Here is a 17,863-nt window from a genome sequence, read left to right as displayed (position 1 = left end):
ATTCAAATGAGTCAGCTGTACATATTTTTCTATCCATTGCGTCTGAACAGTGAGTTAATTGATTTAAGTCTTTAATGACCGTATATGTTTCCTTGTCTGGGGAAATCAATACGTGTCCTGTCAAACTGGATATTACTGGATTTGAGTGATTCGTCATGAAAGTCGGAAATGGTGATATCCTGTAAGATTGCCAGGCATCAGAAGAATCAAAGGGAATTGTAATCATAATCTTGTTATTATCTATGTTTACTGTAATTAGGCTGTAATAAAATTCTAACCTATGTTCGTCTAACAAAGGAACATAGCCTAGTTTATCCCTTCCGGTCTCCAGAATTAACTTTAAGTAACTTATAGGCAACAAATGGGGCGACAATACACCTTTAGTTGCTAACGTGATAGCTTCTACATATTCCTTTGATTTCTCAATGAAATGTGCAATTCTGTTATGTATGTGATCTATCTTTGAATCATAATACGTTAATGTTGCCAACAAATCCTGTACTTCCATAATCTGAACGATATTATTTGAATGTTCATTTACTAAATCCATAATTTTATTGATGGAAGCTAACTTATTCCTTAGTTCTGACATAATCAATTCATCTTCATGAGTCAAGAACTCAATTTTCTTATTTTGATTACTAATTTTAAGACGATTGGAAATTCCTAAACCTAAACTTGCAACAGACCCAAAGATGCTTAATGCAGCATAAATAAACGGATTTCGTCTTTCTTTATGTTCGTGTCCTACAGTCCACATCAAAAGGTCATAAGCCAAAGATCCTGTCTCGTCAGTCTTATTTTTCAAGTCATCAGATAGCATCTCTGCAACTTTTAATGTTGATCCAAGCAAACTCTCTGTAGTCAAATGAAAATGTCTTCTATGCAACTCATCCAATGAGGCAGAAAACCTTGAAATGGCGGTTCTTAAGCTAGTGACATCATTCTCTTGAAGAAAAATTGCTTGCATATTCACTTCTACAATTACGTTGGTTGATGTAATAAAAATGTCTTCTTGTCTTTCAACTATAGTGCCATATTTAAAATTTATACTTTAAGTTTTAGAGCTCATCCCACACGAGAAAAATGTCTGAGCGAACAATATCACTCCCAACAACAAAAAATTCATCTTGGAAACCTGTAACGAGAAAAATATATGTAATTACTCCTGTATTAAAAAGAAAACTTTTAATCACATAAAATAAAAAAAATTTTCCCTCACTTCTTTTCCTCTCTTTTCTTTTTAATTTCTTATGTGAGCCAATGGTACTATTCTCTCATCCGTGGGTTGGGATACGTTTTGAACTCTAAACCTATTGGCCGTTAATGTTTCCAAAATGTTAAATGGGCCTTCAAACTTAGGTGTTAGTTTATAATTGAGCCCTTTTCGTACATTGATTTGAATATATACGTGATCACCCACGGTATATGTTTTAGTTGGTTTCGCTGTTTTATCATGATTCCTTTTCATTATGATTTGTGATTCTTCTAAATTCTTTCGAAGGATATCATATCGACTTATACTTGCATTTATACATTCTTTTAAAGGATTTGATAGATTAGTTGTAGGCGTTAATACATGGAAAGGCGTTCTAACTGGGGTACCATACAATGCTTCATGCGGTGACATTTTAATTGATATATAATATGAATGATTCAGAGTACTCAGTGCCGCCGGTATTGCAATATCCCAGTTGGGGTCTGATCCCCCTAGTGTTACCCTCAATATATTCAATATCTTCCTATTTGCTCTTTCCACTAGCCCATTCGACTCTGGGTGATATATCATGGTATTTATTTTCTTTATGTTGAGGAATTCACACAATGAGGTAAGAAAGTGCTTATTAAATTCACCACCCGAGTCTGAGATTATAATGTGTGGAATTCCATGTTTACAAATGTAACACTCGTAAAACTTCATAGCGCATTCAATCGCAGTTTTAGTTTTAAGCGCTATTAGTTCTGTATATCGAGTTAAAGCATCTATAATTACTAAGAGGTGCTTATTTCCTCTGTCTGACTCGTAAAATCCTGTTAACAAATCTAAATGTATTCTTTCAAAGGGTTGATTGGGCACAGGATAAGCTCCTAGGCTGACAGGTGTTTTCGTATGCCCTTTGTTTTCCTGACATGTGCGACAATTAGCTATGTGTCTTTTTATATCTGTAAGCATTGTATGCCAATAAAACAATGATTTGGCTTTCTGTGACATTAAGGAGAACCCCGGGTGTCCATGTAATGGATTTGAATGCAACCAATTCAGGACAGTGGAAATAAGTGAGATTGGTACTACTACCTGGTCGTTAGTTACATGTGGTGTATTGCGGGTTTTCCTTGTCACAGTCCTACACAGAATATTATCTTTGATTATTTAATTCTGCTGCTTATACCTTATATATTCCTTTTCCTTATGATTGCCTTTCAAAGCATTTATAATTGTTTCTATTTTCTGATCTTTTCTTTGCTCAGTCTGTAACAATTCAGCGCTCCAGCCTAAATCTTCTTGTTCAGATATTGTTTTTACAATAGGCATGGATGTTGATATATCTATTAATTCAGCTAAAGGCTCCGTACAAGATGACACGGGGTTGCGTGATAATGCATCCGCAATGATATTTGCTTTCCCAGGTAAATACCTGATTCTTGCGCCAAAATCTTTGTAAGGGATATTTCCATATATCCTTATCAGATTCTTTTAATGATGTTTATAGCATGATAATACCTCATAATATTGTGAAAATACAAGGGAGAAAATCAAATAAGAGATAAGTTTACCAATATTATATTTATCAATAATATTTAAAGTTACAAACAACTAGGGTTCCATACAAATAAGATATAAATTACGAGAAATTATGAATGCTGAATAAATACAAAACAATATAAATATAATTATTAAATTAACAAGAACAACAAATTCAAACAAGAATGAAGAATGAAGAACCCAACTATGAAATTACACTTATGAAACAACCTCATTATTACTAGTTGCCCAATACTCTTTGAAGCAAATCAGTCAAATAATTCACGTCACAATAATATATAATAAAAGTTACGATAACAAGCACCAAATAGTAAAATAATAGCCAAAATATAACTAAACAAGATGCAAAATCAAAACAGAAAAAATAAACATTAATATTAGTCACATTTATCACTGAATATTTGTCTCTCAAGAAATTAAACAGAGAAAAGCGATGTATACTACGATTCTCCTGTAGTACCGAGGAACATACACTAAGTCTTTCTCCTGCACAATTCCATTGGAAGTTAGGGTTAGGAAAAGCAGACTTTTCCTTCACTTTTTGACTTTCTCTTAAAATGTAACAATTTCTTCCAAGAACAAAACAGGACTTCGTGACAGGTTAGGGACACACCCGCAGCTGTCCTCTGAAGCTTGAGAGAGTAGCACAGAAAGTGCTAGATTGAACAGAAGAGAGGTCCCGAGAAAACTATCTAGGGACTCTCAAACAGGTAGTTACTTTAAAAAAAAAAGTAAACAGGAAGTTACACTTGAATACCGTAATTTTTCCTTTACATAGGCCCTTTAACAAGTTAATTCCTTGGAATTTACAAACAAATCAGAAGAAATGTTTACTCTCTCAACTATTTACACAAGCAAGATACATTAATTGCTTCTACTCAGTAAATCTGAAAAATGGTTAGATTGACCAGATATATATATAATCCTGTATTTATATGGTTGTAGGCCCAGAATTAATCTCAAAATCCTATCATTTCCTGATTTCAGAGTTTCCATGTAGGTAAGGGACTTATGGTCTGTTTCAATGAAAAACTCTTTCCCATACAAATAATAGTGGAATTTTCGTACAGCCCAGAAGATAGCCAAACACTCTCTCTCAATGGTAGTATACCGTTGTTCCCTTGGGAGAAGTTTTCGGCTTGCATACGCCACTGGATAGGCTGTTTCTTCTTCATACTGAAGGAGCACAGCTCCAAGACCAACTGAAGAGGCATCTGTCCTTAGAACAAAAGGTTTATTTATCTCTGGAATATGAAGAATAGGAGCATCTATGAAGTATTTCTTAATAATCTCAAATATGTTTTCTTCCTCACTATTCCATTGTAGTGGTTCTTTCACTTCCTTTTTAAGCTTTGCTGTTAATGATTACGTTAAGCTAGACAAATTTGGGATGAACTGTCGATAAAAATTAACAGAACCTAAAAAGCTTCTTAATAACTTCTTAGTTTTTGGAATTTGAATTTGTTGCAAAGATAAAATTTTATCATTCAGGGGTCTGATTATATTATTACCTACTTCAAAACCCAAATATTTAACTTTCTCATAACAAAAATGACATTTTGATGGACGGGCTGTAAGACCATGATCTCTCAATCTTCGAAGTACCTCACTCAAGATTTCCAAATGTTCCTGGAAAGTATTAGACATCACAAATATGTTATCAAAATAGATAGAGATATGATTCATTCCCTGAAAGATTTTCTTCATCAATCTAACGTAGGTGGCACATGCAGTAACTAGTCCAAAGGGTAGCCTCTTATATTGCATTAAACCACGGTAAGTAGGGAAAGCCGTTAGAGGTCTTGCATTAGGGTCCAACATAACCTGATGATAGGCTTTTGTGATATCCAATTTTTCTCCAATTATCCCAAGTTTCAGTAATTTATCTACTTCTTTACATACTTCCTCCTTAAGATGTGCTGGTACTGGGTACATTTTCTTTCGAATAGGCTCTGTTGACGTTAATTCAATCTTGTGTATTATGGTAGAAGTACAACCTGGTATCTCCGAGAAGACTTCTGAAAAATTATCCAGTACTTCTTCTAGTTTCCCTTTTTGTTCTGGAGTTAAAGTTGGACAGATATCTAATTCAGAAGTTATTTCTTCTTCAACACAAGGCATAGGATCTTCGATGTCTTCGCTCAAAACTATTACATGAGAGGTTACACAGCAATAATCTAAAATTGAACTATTCAGATTTTCATCAGCCACTGATAACACATTCTGTGACCTGTAAAAATATGCCTTCAGCAAGTTAACATGAAATGTTTTTGGCTTACTTTTCACATCGATTATGTAATCAACACTATTGAGTTTCCGCAGAACTTTAAATGGTCCTTGCCATTCAACTAACAACTTATTGTGCTCTGTTGGCAGTAATAGTAATACCTCATCATTGACTTTAAACTGCCTACGAGTACTTTTCTTGCCGAAGTACGTACTGTAGATTTCCATTGGAGTCTTTATATTTTCCTGGGCTATTTTTGAAGTTTCCTCTAGCCTGTTTCTAAGATCAAAAAGAAAAGAATAAACATTTTGGGTATCATTAGAAAGGCCAGTATTAGTCCATATCTCATTCAATATTAGTAGTGGTCCCCTTACTTGGTATCCATAAAGGAGTTCAAATGGGGAAAAACCAAGAGTGTCAGAAGGAATCTCCCTCATAGCAAACAGGGCACAAGGTAAATATCTATGCCATTCTCTAGGTTGCAAATGACACAATTTCTTCAATATAGATTTGAGAACAGAGTGTTGCCTTTCACAACGACCATTGCCAGCTGGATGATACGGAGTAGTAAACAATGGTTTTACTCCCAACATTTGGTACACATGTTCCATAAGTTCTGATGTGAACTGCTTTCCTCTATCAGATATTATTTCCTTTGGTATTCCTACCCTAGAAAATATTTGCATAAGAGCATCTGCAACATCAACAGTGGTTATGGTCTTCATAGGAATTGCTTCAGGAAATCCTGTAGCATAATCAATCATTGTTAAAATAAACCTGTGACCTTCAGATGTGCTTGGATTCAGTGGACCCACTATGTCAATTCCTACTCTGCTAAAAGGAATGGAAACTACTGGCATTTTTACCATAGAGACCCTTTTATGTCTACCTTTACTTGTGTTTCTCTGACAGTTATCGCAAGATCTACAATATGCATACACATCTGTACACATTCCTGGCCAGAAATATAGTTCTCTGATTTTTTTTAGGGTTTTGCGATGACTAAAGTGTCCTGCCACAGGTAAATCATGAGCCAATTTAAGACTTAATTGGGGCAATGACAGCATTAACCTTTCCAGTAAACCATTTACATCCAATATAATCTGGTAACACTGGAAAAACATTTTTCCTTCCTAAATAATCAATTAATGATGATTTTGGCAATTCCCTCTCATTCAAGTTAGCAAACAGGTCTTTGGATACAATACATGTAGAACAGCCAGTATCACGTAAAATGGTAGAAACACGAGAACCATTAACCACACCATGAGTAAATGGAGCTCTAGAGTGAGTTTCTTTAGAAGCATAGCGAACAACCTTATTTGATCCTGCTTTGTTCGATGAAGTGCCAGGAGTAGAAGTCATTGCAGCTTTACCTTTAGGACAGGATCGTGCAATGTGTCCAGCTTCACCACAAACATAGCAAAGTGGTGTTGGCCTTTGGGTGACAACTGGAGATGGTTTAGGATTCAGACTTTTCTTTTGGGTCTGCTTATCCCCAGGATAACATCTATGTGCACCTGCAAATCTGTCTGCTGCTTCGGCAACATCTTTAGCTTTCCATAATTCCTGCTCTTTAATAAAAAGTCTGATGTCATGTGGTAAGACAGTGAGAAATTGATCAACAACAATAAATTCTCTTAAGTTTTCAAAAGAATCATCAACATCACTTGAATGAAACCAATAATCAAAGTGTCTAAAAAGTTGAGTCATAAATTGAGAAAAATTAATCTTCGAGCTCATCTTAGCCAATCTGAATTCTTTACGGTACTGTTCAGGGGTCCTCTTAAAAGCCCTTAAAACAGCAGCTTTTAAACTTACATAATCTGCAATTTCTTCTTCAGATAGGGTAGAATAAATATTTAAAGCAGTGCCCGAAAACAATAACGCCAAACGGGTAGCCCACTCACTAACAGGCCACTCACATAAGGAAGCAACACTTTCAAATCTTATTATGTAAGCAGTTATGTCCTCATCTTCATTATAAGGAAGAAGTCTTGGTGGTTTAATACCACTTACCTTAGGAGCAGTACTTTCCTGAATACCATCATCAATTCTTTGTTTATCAAGAGCTAGCTTTGCTTCCTCAAGCACTAATCTTCTTTCTTCTAAACTTCTATCCATTTCATATTTCTTAAGTTCTCGTTCTTTAGCCCTTTCTTCTCGTTCTTGTCTCTCCTTTTCTTTTTTTTCTCCTCGTTCTTGTCTCTCTTGTTCCTTCTTCTCTTCTCTTTGTAATCCTGCTTCATATTTTTTTGTTGCCCATTCACCAAGTCCATTTCCTTCCAAACCAATTCTTCTTCCTTGCTCGATCCAATAGGAAAACTGTAATTCAGACATTGTATGAAACTAGAGCAAACAGTTACAATTAAACTAGCGTGTTGCCAAGGACAGTAACAAGTCTTGATTTTATGGTGGAACCTAAATAGAAAATATAATAAAGAAGGCTCGATTAGACCATAAAATATACTTCCAGTCCACACACTAACAGTCAAAATACTAAAGAGCTTTCAACTACTTAGAACTCACTTTTCTTGAATGCTAACATGCATTAAGAAACAAGGGTCAGCATTTACTGGACTCCTTAACTAGGGTAACTCGTGGAATTTACTATGGCTCCAACACTATCATGCTTGGCGTAATTCCTGTCCCCTCTAGGCAATTACGATAGTCAAACTCCTTTACCCTTAAAGTAACTTAAAGATTTGTTCACAGAGGCTGTACTGTATTGAGCATGCGCAACAAACTCTTACTCACCCCGCAAAATATACATGTGATAATGTCTAAGTGAATTTCACCTTGATTCCCTCAACATATGCAGTATTATCCTGGCAAGGTCGCCAATATGTAAGGGATATTTCCATATATCCTTATCAGATTCTTTTAATGATGTTTATAGCATGATAATACCTCATAATATTGTGAAAATACAAGGGAGAAAATCAAATAAGAGATAAGTTTACCAATATTATATTTATCAATAATATTTAAAGTTACAAACAACTAGGGTTCCATACAAATAAGATATAAATTACGAGAAATTATGAATGCTGAATAAATACAAAACAATATAAATATAATTATTAAATTAACAAGAACAACAAATTCAAACAAGAATGAAGAAGGAAGAACCCAACTATGAAATTACACTTATGAAACAACCTCATTATTACTAGTTGCCCAATACTCTTTGAAGCAAATCAGTCAAATAATTCACGTCACAATAATATATAATAAAAGTTACGATAACAAGCACCAAATAGTAAAATAATAGCCAAAATATAACTAAACAAGATGCAAAATCAAAACAGAAAAAATAAACATTAATATTAGTCACATTTATCACTGAATATTTGTCTCTCAAGAAATTAAACAGAGAAAAGCGATGTATACTACGATTCTCCTGTAGTACCGAGGAACATACACTAAGTCTTTCTCCTGCACAATTCCATTGGAAGTTAGGGTTAGGAAAAGCAGACTTTTCCTTCACTTTTTGACTTTCTCTTAAAATGTAACAATTTCTTCCAAGAATAAAACAGGACTTCGTGACAGGTTAGGGACACACCCGCAGCTGTCCTCTGAAGCTTGAGAGAGTAGCACAGAAAGTGCTAGATTGAACAGAAGAGAGGTCCCGAGAAAACTATCTAGGGACTCTCAAACAGGTAGTTACTTTAAAAAAAAAAGTAAACAGGAAGTTACACTTGAATACCGTAATTTTTCCTTTACAATCTTGAATGATCAAATGCCACCAAGTTCGTTTAGGGCTGTGGTTGAAGCCTTTAAAGAACTCTGTTAGTGGTTTATGGTCAGTAAGAACCTTAACGGGATAACCGTAAATTATGAACTTAAAATGCACTAGCGAATTAACAATAGCTAGCCCTTCCTTGTCTATTACTGCATACTTACTTTCGGAAGTTCTCAATTTTCGAGAATAGAAAGCTATCGGGAAAAATTGTTTATCATATTGCTGAAGCAATACCCTTCCTACTCCTAAGTCTGAGGCGTCTGTTGCAATGAAGAATTCCTTACCGAAGTCAGGAAATTTTAAGATAGGAGAACTACACAGTTCATCTTTCAAAGTATTAAACGCCTGTTGATGTTACTCAGACCATATGAGCGGCTATTATTGAATAGTTGCGTATAAAACGCCTGTAATATCCACTACAACAAATGTATCAGCAAACGTGCGATTACCGACTCTGAACTGAACATGAGTTATGCCTATGACATTTAATTCATTATTTCCTATACCCGAAAGTCTAATTCCGGATTTTTCAATCGGAAAGTTCGAAAACAACAAATGATGTGTCTTCAAATCCATGATATTACGTGGACTACCAGAGTCAAAAAATAACGTAAAGGATTTGTGTTCTAAATTTACAGCATATAAGGTTGGCCGTAACTAATTTTGGCTTATTATTGTATGAATTCGTTGCAAATCTACGGGAGCATGCACTGTTTTACTTAATTCGGCCGTGTGTTTCATAGGAAAATCTATTGTCTCACAATTATCTGATAAAACATTAAATTGATTATTCAATACTATTGATGTTGACATGAATAACCTTGACCCAACATCACTCTCTTCCCCTCTAGAGTTAACTATGTGATATTTGCTTTGCTCTGCACATTCTGAAAATTAGTCTGACCTTGCGAGGTCTGGTTTGACGACCCAGGCTCAGCGATATTTGAAGAAGTGTTTGTGTGTTTTGGACTCTGAACTGCATTGACATTTGGTTGTTTCTTCTTATTGTTAAAATGAGGATTTTTCTTTTTATTTCCATATGGAACTGACTGTGGAATTGACTGTGTATTTCTGGGATATTGTTGTGTCCTACGCGAGTAACATTGACTATATGAATGCGTTGCAGTGTTGTGAATCGAGCAAAATTTCGTTCTGCAGTCTGCGCTTAAGTGACCTTGACGTTTGCAGTTATAACACGTCATTCCCGCTACTGGACTGCTAACTACGTTCACTGTTTGTGACATTGTTTCATTCTTTGCAAAAACTTGAGTTAACACGGGATCGAGATCTGGACACTTAGACATGTGTTTCTTTATCTGTTTAAAGACATCCAATTCCGTACTTGCAGGCGTTAACTTCTTATCAAAACACCGCACTAAAGCTTCAGGCAACATAAGTGTCATGCAAGTTGAATACATTAATCGTAAAAAATCTTTCACGGAGATGTTATCGTTAGTAACCCAGGTGGAATGACCTAAAATGTCCTGATATTCGTTAACCCTATCAGCTATGAGAGCTGCTCTCTTAATAACATTAAGCCGATTCATAGTGGCTTGATTAAGTGTATTTCGTAACGTTAATACTACATCCAAGGCTTCCTCACCCCCATAGATCGCGCGTAACCTAACTTTGAAATCATCCCAGGTAACTGCTTCTTGAAATGAAACACCTCTTAAATACGCACTCGCATCCCCCTTAGAAAAATCTATAAAACTTTTAGCTTCTTGTAATTGTACAAAAGGGTCTACGATTTGTTTGGCATTTAAATGAGCATCGACGGATGAAATCTATGACTCCACATTTTGTGGCAAGAACCCGCTGACTCGACCCTGAAAAGGAAGGATTGCTGACCTGGCATTTACAAGCGTCACAATTGGAGGAGGATTAGTCTGGCCTACACCACTAGGTCCAGGGGAAGGGCTCACAGGGGGAGTCATGACTGCCGTATTTTTTTTCCTATCTCTTCGACCCCTTGCAATTCTATCAAAATATCTATATGAGTACAGACGCCCACTGCGTAAACGCATATGTATAACAAAATTCCCCAAACAATGTTACTAATCCCAAAACATTTCCCGAGAATTTCTAAAAGAAAAAGGAATTAGCACAAAGAGAGAAAAATTCTAAATGAGAATTCGGAGTTAAACACAGTTTCCTTTAACAAAGATTAGCAATTCACTCACCCCAGTAATAATCGACTAACGACTCGTGATAACTACACTTCACTGCCCAAACTAGAATGAATTCAAAAATTTGTTCTTAGCTTATATATGGGTCTGTGTGATGTCGACACGTCCTCTCTCTCTCTCTTGATGTTTTGTTAGCGATGTATCGTTCGAGTTTCTTGTTGAAGGTAGTGCTTCCTGGGTATGTTTTGCAATTGTTGAACGCCAGTCCTTGGGTTTCCTAGGATGTTGATTGAAGATTCATTTTGTATTCATAACATTCGTTAATGTTAACTGTTCCGTTGGACTATAATACTTAGTCAAAATTGTAGATTCATGTAGATAATGTTGAGTTCTTGAAGATCTTTCTCTTGTTTTACAGCTTTTATTAAATGTCACATTGTCGAGGTTGCATTGTACGTCCTGTTTATGATTTGAATGACTACAGCAAGTCCCTAGGCTAGCACCTTCATCCAACATGACATATTACGTCATGTGTTTTAAACATGTAATATTAACTATTTTAATTATTACATATATATATATATATATATATATATATATATATATATATATATATATATATATATATATATATATATATATATATATATATATATATATGTATCTGTGTGTGTATTTTAGTATGTGGAAGTTTTTGGAAGGCAGAAAGGATGACAAAGGAGACATCATGAAGTCAAGAAAACTTTTTCTCATGAATAGGAATATAGAAAATAAACATGGAGAAAACCAAATGGAAAAACTAAAAATGGAATAGATTTTTTGGTTAATGAAAAAGTCAATTTAGTAATTGATGTAGCAAAGTTAAACAAATGAGTCAAGTGATTATAGAAATGGTGGAAGCAAAAATGAATATATATAACCGTGAGAAAAAAAAACATTAAAAAATTAAATGGAAGAAAGTAAAGAACAAATGAAAAGTAATTTGACAAATTAGTTCAAAAATACCTGTTTCCGCCCGGGATCGAACCGGGGACCTTGCGCGTGTGAAGCGCACGTGATAACCACTACACTACGGAAACGAACTTCTCATGACATGAAATCAAGTTGAACAAATTTTAATTACAAGGTCTTTAATGTCGATTAGATCAGGTACTACATCTTGAGTGTTTGAAAATGCGAAAAGCTCAATGAAATTAACAGAGAATAAATTTACATTAATTTGATTTTTTACTACATTCAGAACATACCCTAGTTTATGGAATTCATAAAAATAGTTTGTAGTATTATTCAAATCTCTTCTTTCAACGAATATTTTAAAATATAGTTTGTAAAATATACCTGTACGCAAAAACAATAGTTCCAATTATCTAACAGTAAAAATTCTCAGAATGCTGTACTAAAAAAAGAGCAGGAAAAAGGGAACTTTACTTATTGAAATTGTCTCAAACATTGAGTGGGGAGTTAACTGTCTTCATTAATATACGTGCTAAACAATGTTTCTAAAACTGATGCAATATTCTACTTTAATATAAAGTGAATTCAGACATTTTCCAGAGAAGAAACATTTTTTCATCGAATAATTCGTTTCTATGAAAATATCTGTGGAAAAAGAAATATCTTTTTGACCATCTTCTCGGAACAGAGAACAGATAAATAACAACTCCCCGTTTAGAACCAGGCAGCTTCTGATTCCGAGTCACTCATCAAAAAATCACTGATGTCGGGAATTTCGACCTGATCAATCAAAATTCCCGCCATTTGACTCCGCCTACGACTACGTCAAATTGGAGGGAGAGGAGAAAACTCGCGGGCGAATGAATGTAGTTCAAGACGGGAATGTTTAGAACCAAAAAGAGAAACCGCCTGGTAGGAAGGCGCTGAGACTAATGAAATCAATTACTAGTAACTTAAGATTAGGAAAAATAACGTCATTCTATTGTAACATGATAAAAAAATCCAATCTAGAAATTTAGGTTCAGGACAAATCGCGCCAAAAAAGTGACGTCGGAAGTTGCAAGGCTTGCTCGCCCTCTTTGATCCGACGTCCCCAATCACAGTAAGTCCTATCTAATTGTTCTCTCTCCCCACGCCTATTGTACCCAGGTCGGTTTCCGTGTAGGTCTTGATAGAGTTGTTGTAAAGTTTTTATCTGTTAATATTTTGTCGATCCTTGTGCCAGGGGATCAGTGATATTGTGTAAAGCACATCTAAGGGTCTCGATAAGGGTTTTATCGAGATAGCTTTATAAATGTTCAATTAATTTTGTTGATATCTTGAGGCCGAAGTGGACATAGTTTTTTTTCGGTCACATGTTCTCGTATGTCAGGTAAAGGTTAATTTTTCATGTTTCTTTTGTATTAGATTAATATTTTTATAATAAAACTTGTTTAATTATAGCCATTTTCTATTTACTCCCCCGATGGTTTTGTGAAGTTTGTCCCTAAGACATTGTGATCTGCCCAGTACATCGGGCTATTTTGTATAAACCGGTGAAATTTCGCCACATTTGGTCCTTCGAACCGGATCACAAGTGCTTCCCAGAGCCGGACGGGACTAATTAGAGTATGTGCTTTTAAGGGTGGGAGAGAAGGAACAATCAAAGGTTCGTCTACGTCCCGATGTGCGATCGCCTACGTGGGTCAGTTTGAGTCCCTTCTTAACGTAAAATTATCTTTCTTTCCTTGCCTTGCCCAACCCCCCCAAACGTAAAGTAAAGTTAATTAAGATGGCTGTGTCCACGATCGTTCATATCGAGGCGTCAATGGGCCTACTGGAGGATTTACTAAGCGAAACGCAAAGGGCGCTGATAGAGACCTACTCTGAGTCCGTTTACCAGAATTTGGTAACAGAGTTGCAGGCAGAGGTCCGACAGCTTAAAGAGCTATACAAGAGCCAGCGCGTTAAGCTAGAAACTAGTTTCGAAGCCCGAATTAGGCATATGTTAGGTGAAGCGACACGTGCTTCCACTCTATTGTATAATAGAATAGATAAAGTTAAAGGCCCTTCAACGGGGAATGTTGCCCTCCCCAGGTTGAAGCCGCTGCCTCTCCCCACGTTTGAAGGGGAAGTGCAAGAGTACGCATCGTACCGTGAACTATTCACGATCCACGTGGATCGAAGAGCTGATTTAGACGAAGTGTCTAAATTCACATATTTATTGGGGACGTTGGGCAAAAAGCCGCTTAGGATCATCAAATCTCTAAGTGTAACCGCCGCGAACTATAGTGTAGCATTAGACCTATTAGATAAGCAGTATGGCAACGTGCACCAGACACTCGTGATTCTGCACAGTAAATTAGCCAACATCTTTGTGCCGTCACTAAACCCAGTAGAACTCAAAAGGTTCCGTTTTGAGTTGACCATCATTATTGAACAAATCAAAAGACTTAGTACCAATGACTTAGGCCAGGGCATGGTCATGAGCCTCATTAATCAAAAACTGTCAGAGGGAAAACTGTATCGCAAAGTGGTAGAGCATTTGAGGAAATGCGACTATACGTTGGACGAGTTTTTTGAGGCAATAGATTTTATTGTGAGAATGTTAGAAGACGATGCGTTGCAGAGAGGCGACAGTCTTGAGAGTGACACAAGACCAGACAGTAGTGTAAGACCGAAAACCCATCCCATCCACCATAATTCCTGCCCATTTTGTAGCGAACGGCATCCGCCTCACGGATGTCGCCAAGTGACTGACGTAGCTGCTAGACGTCGCATTTTGCTAAAAAGGGGTCTTTGTTTCAATTGCACGAAATCAGGCCATCGTAGCGATAAATGTCCCGTTTCAAATTCCTATAGAAACTGTAATGCTAAGCACCACACTGCAATTTGCGATGCGGGTAGACCGCAATCAATCCCTAGTCATAGTAGTATTAGTCAATCAACAACGTTCCGCCCCGTAGTAAATGCGACGCCTGCGCAGAACCAAACTGCCCCCCGTCCATCCAAAGTTAAAGTAGAATCTAAACCATGCACGAGCGCAAAGATCGCGCAGAGGTCTGATGTGGACCTCCCATGCACTATCTTGCCAACAGCCATGGCAGGTATTCAACAAAAGCAAGGTAGTAAGAGAGTCCGCCTATTTCTCGACTCAGGAAGCCAGAGGAGCTTCATCTCTGCAAAAATTGCCCGTCAATTAGGCCTACCGGTGGTAGGAAGAGTATCCTTGAATATAGCTCCGTTTGGTTCCGAGGAAATAAGCGGACAATACGATGTAGTAAGTTGCAGGGTTGAAATTGGGAAAAGAATCGTGCGTATGAAGTTGGTGGCACACGAACACGTGGACGTCCCGATACATAACGTGGGTTATGTAAAGGTCAGACAGCATCTGTTGACTAAGGGAGTCACGTTAGCCGATCCAGCAAACCAATCAGATACCATGAAGAACGTTCACATTTTAGTTGGGGCTGATTATTTTAGCTGTTTCATCATAGGTGTTGAAAAAGTAGATGGGATAAATCTTTTCTTAACGCATAATGGTATGTCCCCGTACGGGAAGGTGCCACAGTGGCTGTTCCAAGGGGAAAAGGTCGAACAAGTAAGAACGTTGAGAGTGTGCAGAATCACGGACGAGCCATATTTGTATGATGTAGATGAGTGGTGGCGATTAGACCGTGTTGGCATCGCCCCATCTGAGCAATACACTGTTCGCGAGGCCGAGGCCATGCGAAAGGTATCGCAAAGCGTTGTAAGAAAACCTGAGGGATATCAGGTTAGCCTACCATTCGGGTCGGATGCTAGGCCAGAAACAAATTATCGTAACGCTGTGGCGCAGTTAGAGTCGTTGCAGACAAAATTCAGAAAGGATAGGAAATATTTTGAACAATATCAGGGAGTGATAGATAAATATATCGAAGCCGGTTTTATATCAGAGGTGAAAAATCCCGTAGTGGAAGGTTATTACATGCCACACTTTGGTGTTAAGAAAGACAGCCGTACCACCCCCCTTAGAATCGTGTTCAATGCCTCGGCAAAGTCACAAGGTTGCAAGTCATTGAATGAATGTCTCTTACCTGGGCCCAATTTGGTAGAGGTAGCATATAGTTTAATTATAAGGTTTAGGTTGAATCGATATGCCATGTTAGCCGACATAAGTAAAGCATTCCATCGTGTTTTGTTAGATCCTCGTGATGCCAAATACACACGATTTCTGTGGCGCAAGGCAGCTGGTCGAGCGCTTACCTTCGCCTTTAGAGTCGTGGTGTTCGGCATCACAGCTAGTCCATTTTTGCTTCAAAAATATTAAATTGTCATTTTAAAGAGGAAGGGCGCCCAGATTTAGTAAAATCCTTTTATGTCGATAATTATCTGGCCACGTTTGAAGATATAGAACATATGAGGCAAGAGCATGAGTCTGTTCATAACATCTTAAAAGGGGCGGGTATGCCCTTAGAAGGGTGGGCCAGCAATCACTTGGCCTTCGATAGCGAGAAACAGTGGAGTGAGCCTGTGAGTGTGAACGTGCTCGGGCTGCGATGGGCCCGGGACGTGGACAGATTGTGTGTGAAAGAAAGTAAAAGGATCTGTGAGTTGGGGGAGGGATGGGTGCCTACGAAGCGTAGGGTACTTTCCCTATTAGTCTCCATTTATGATCCGATAGGTTTGATAAGCCCATTATTTGTAAGGGGAAAGCTTTTCCTTCAACAACTATGGGAGGATAATGTAGGTTAGGATGATGTGTTAGGAGAAGAAAGGGCTAAAGAGGCAAGTGAATTGTTGAATGATTTGAAAGCGGTGAGCGACATCACCTTTCAAAGATCAATAGGAAGAAGAGGCTTACAACTTCACGTGTTCACCGATGCCAGCAGTAAGGCATATGGAGCAGTGGCATATACTAGGGACAAATGCAATCGGGTAAGTCTGGTAACGAGTAAGACCCGGATCACTCCGAAAGGGATGAGCAAGCTGACAATCCCTAAGTTAGAGCTACTGGCCTTGTTGTTAGGCAGCAGACTAGCAAGAACGCTCAAGGAACTGATCGAGCCACGGGAAATAGTAATGTGGACCGACAGTAAGGTAACGTTGGCATGGGTAGCATCTCCCGATGCCAGGTCTAATAAAAATGTGTTTGTTTCTAACAGAGTGGCGGAAATTATTTTTATTCAGCAGGTTTGTAGTTTCAGTCTGAACCATGTCCCTAGTCATCAGAACCCTGCCGATATCCTATCCCGAGGTGCAACGGCTCAACAATTGCAAGCTAACTCCCTGTGGAGGAACGGTCCAGAATTCCTCAGGACCACGAGAAAGCCTGTTCCTTACGAGGAGGAAGATCTACTACATCAAACTCACGTAGTAGCGGCGGTGCAGGAGTTGAGGGAGGAGATGTGTCCTACCCCCCCAGGCGAGATTTGGGACATCCTGAAAAGGGAAGTAGGGTTCCAATTCTTGTTAAGAGTAGCCAGACTAGTTTTAAAGTGTGCTAAGATAGAACGGCATCCGTTCAGTATTGTTGTACAATTAGAGCAAAAACATTATTTGCCTACTGTTTATGCCTACTTAGAGGGCGGAGTCAGACCCCCTCGTGAAGTTGCTAATTTTGTTAGACAATTGAATTTAGTTTTAGTAGATAATCTCATCTGCACCAGGGGACGAGTGTCCCATGTAGGAGAAACTGATCATTTAATTCTCTTGCCAGCCAAAGGGCATTTAGTTAGGATGTATTTAAATTATTTACATCGGTTACATTTGCATTGTGGGGTGAATACTCTAATAGGTATCTTTTGACAGAAATGTTGGGTGGCGGGTCTACGTTCCATTGCGAAGCGAACCGTGCGGCAATGCCCTGAATGCAAGCTAGCCTTCCAGCCTCTAACGAGACAGCCACAACCACCCCCCCTGCCAAAGGAAAGGATCACCCTCACAAAACCGTTCACGGCGGTTGGAGTGGACCACACAGCAGCAATTCACACTGAGACACGGCCAAGATATATACTTATCATAACCTGCATGGCTAGCAGAGCCGTGTACCTTGAGTTCTGTCCCTCTTTGGAAGCAGAAGAATT

At 37.8% G+C, this 17,863-nt stretch overlaps 1 non-coding gene across 1 annotated transcript; it reads right to left on the bottom strand.

Moving 5' to 3' along the window:
* Positions 1-11,871: 11,871 nt before the first annotated feature.
* TRNAV-CAC (transfer RNA valine (anticodon CAC)) lies at positions 11,872-11,944 on the bottom strand. Its single transcript has one exon. It is a non-coding gene; the product is annotated as a tRNA-Val (tRNA).
* Positions 11,945-17,863: the final 5,919 nt, after the last annotated feature.

This window comes from Palaemon carinicauda, chromosome 23 (assembly GCF_036898095.1).
Source record: "Palaemon carinicauda isolate YSFRI2023 chromosome 23, ASM3689809v2, whole genome shotgun sequence".
Taxonomy (NCBI): domain Eukaryota; kingdom Metazoa; phylum Arthropoda; class Malacostraca; order Decapoda; family Palaemonidae; genus Palaemon; species Palaemon carinicauda.
Note: the sequence above shows the minus strand (reverse complement) of the source record. Positions and strands in the feature narration are given on the sequence as shown.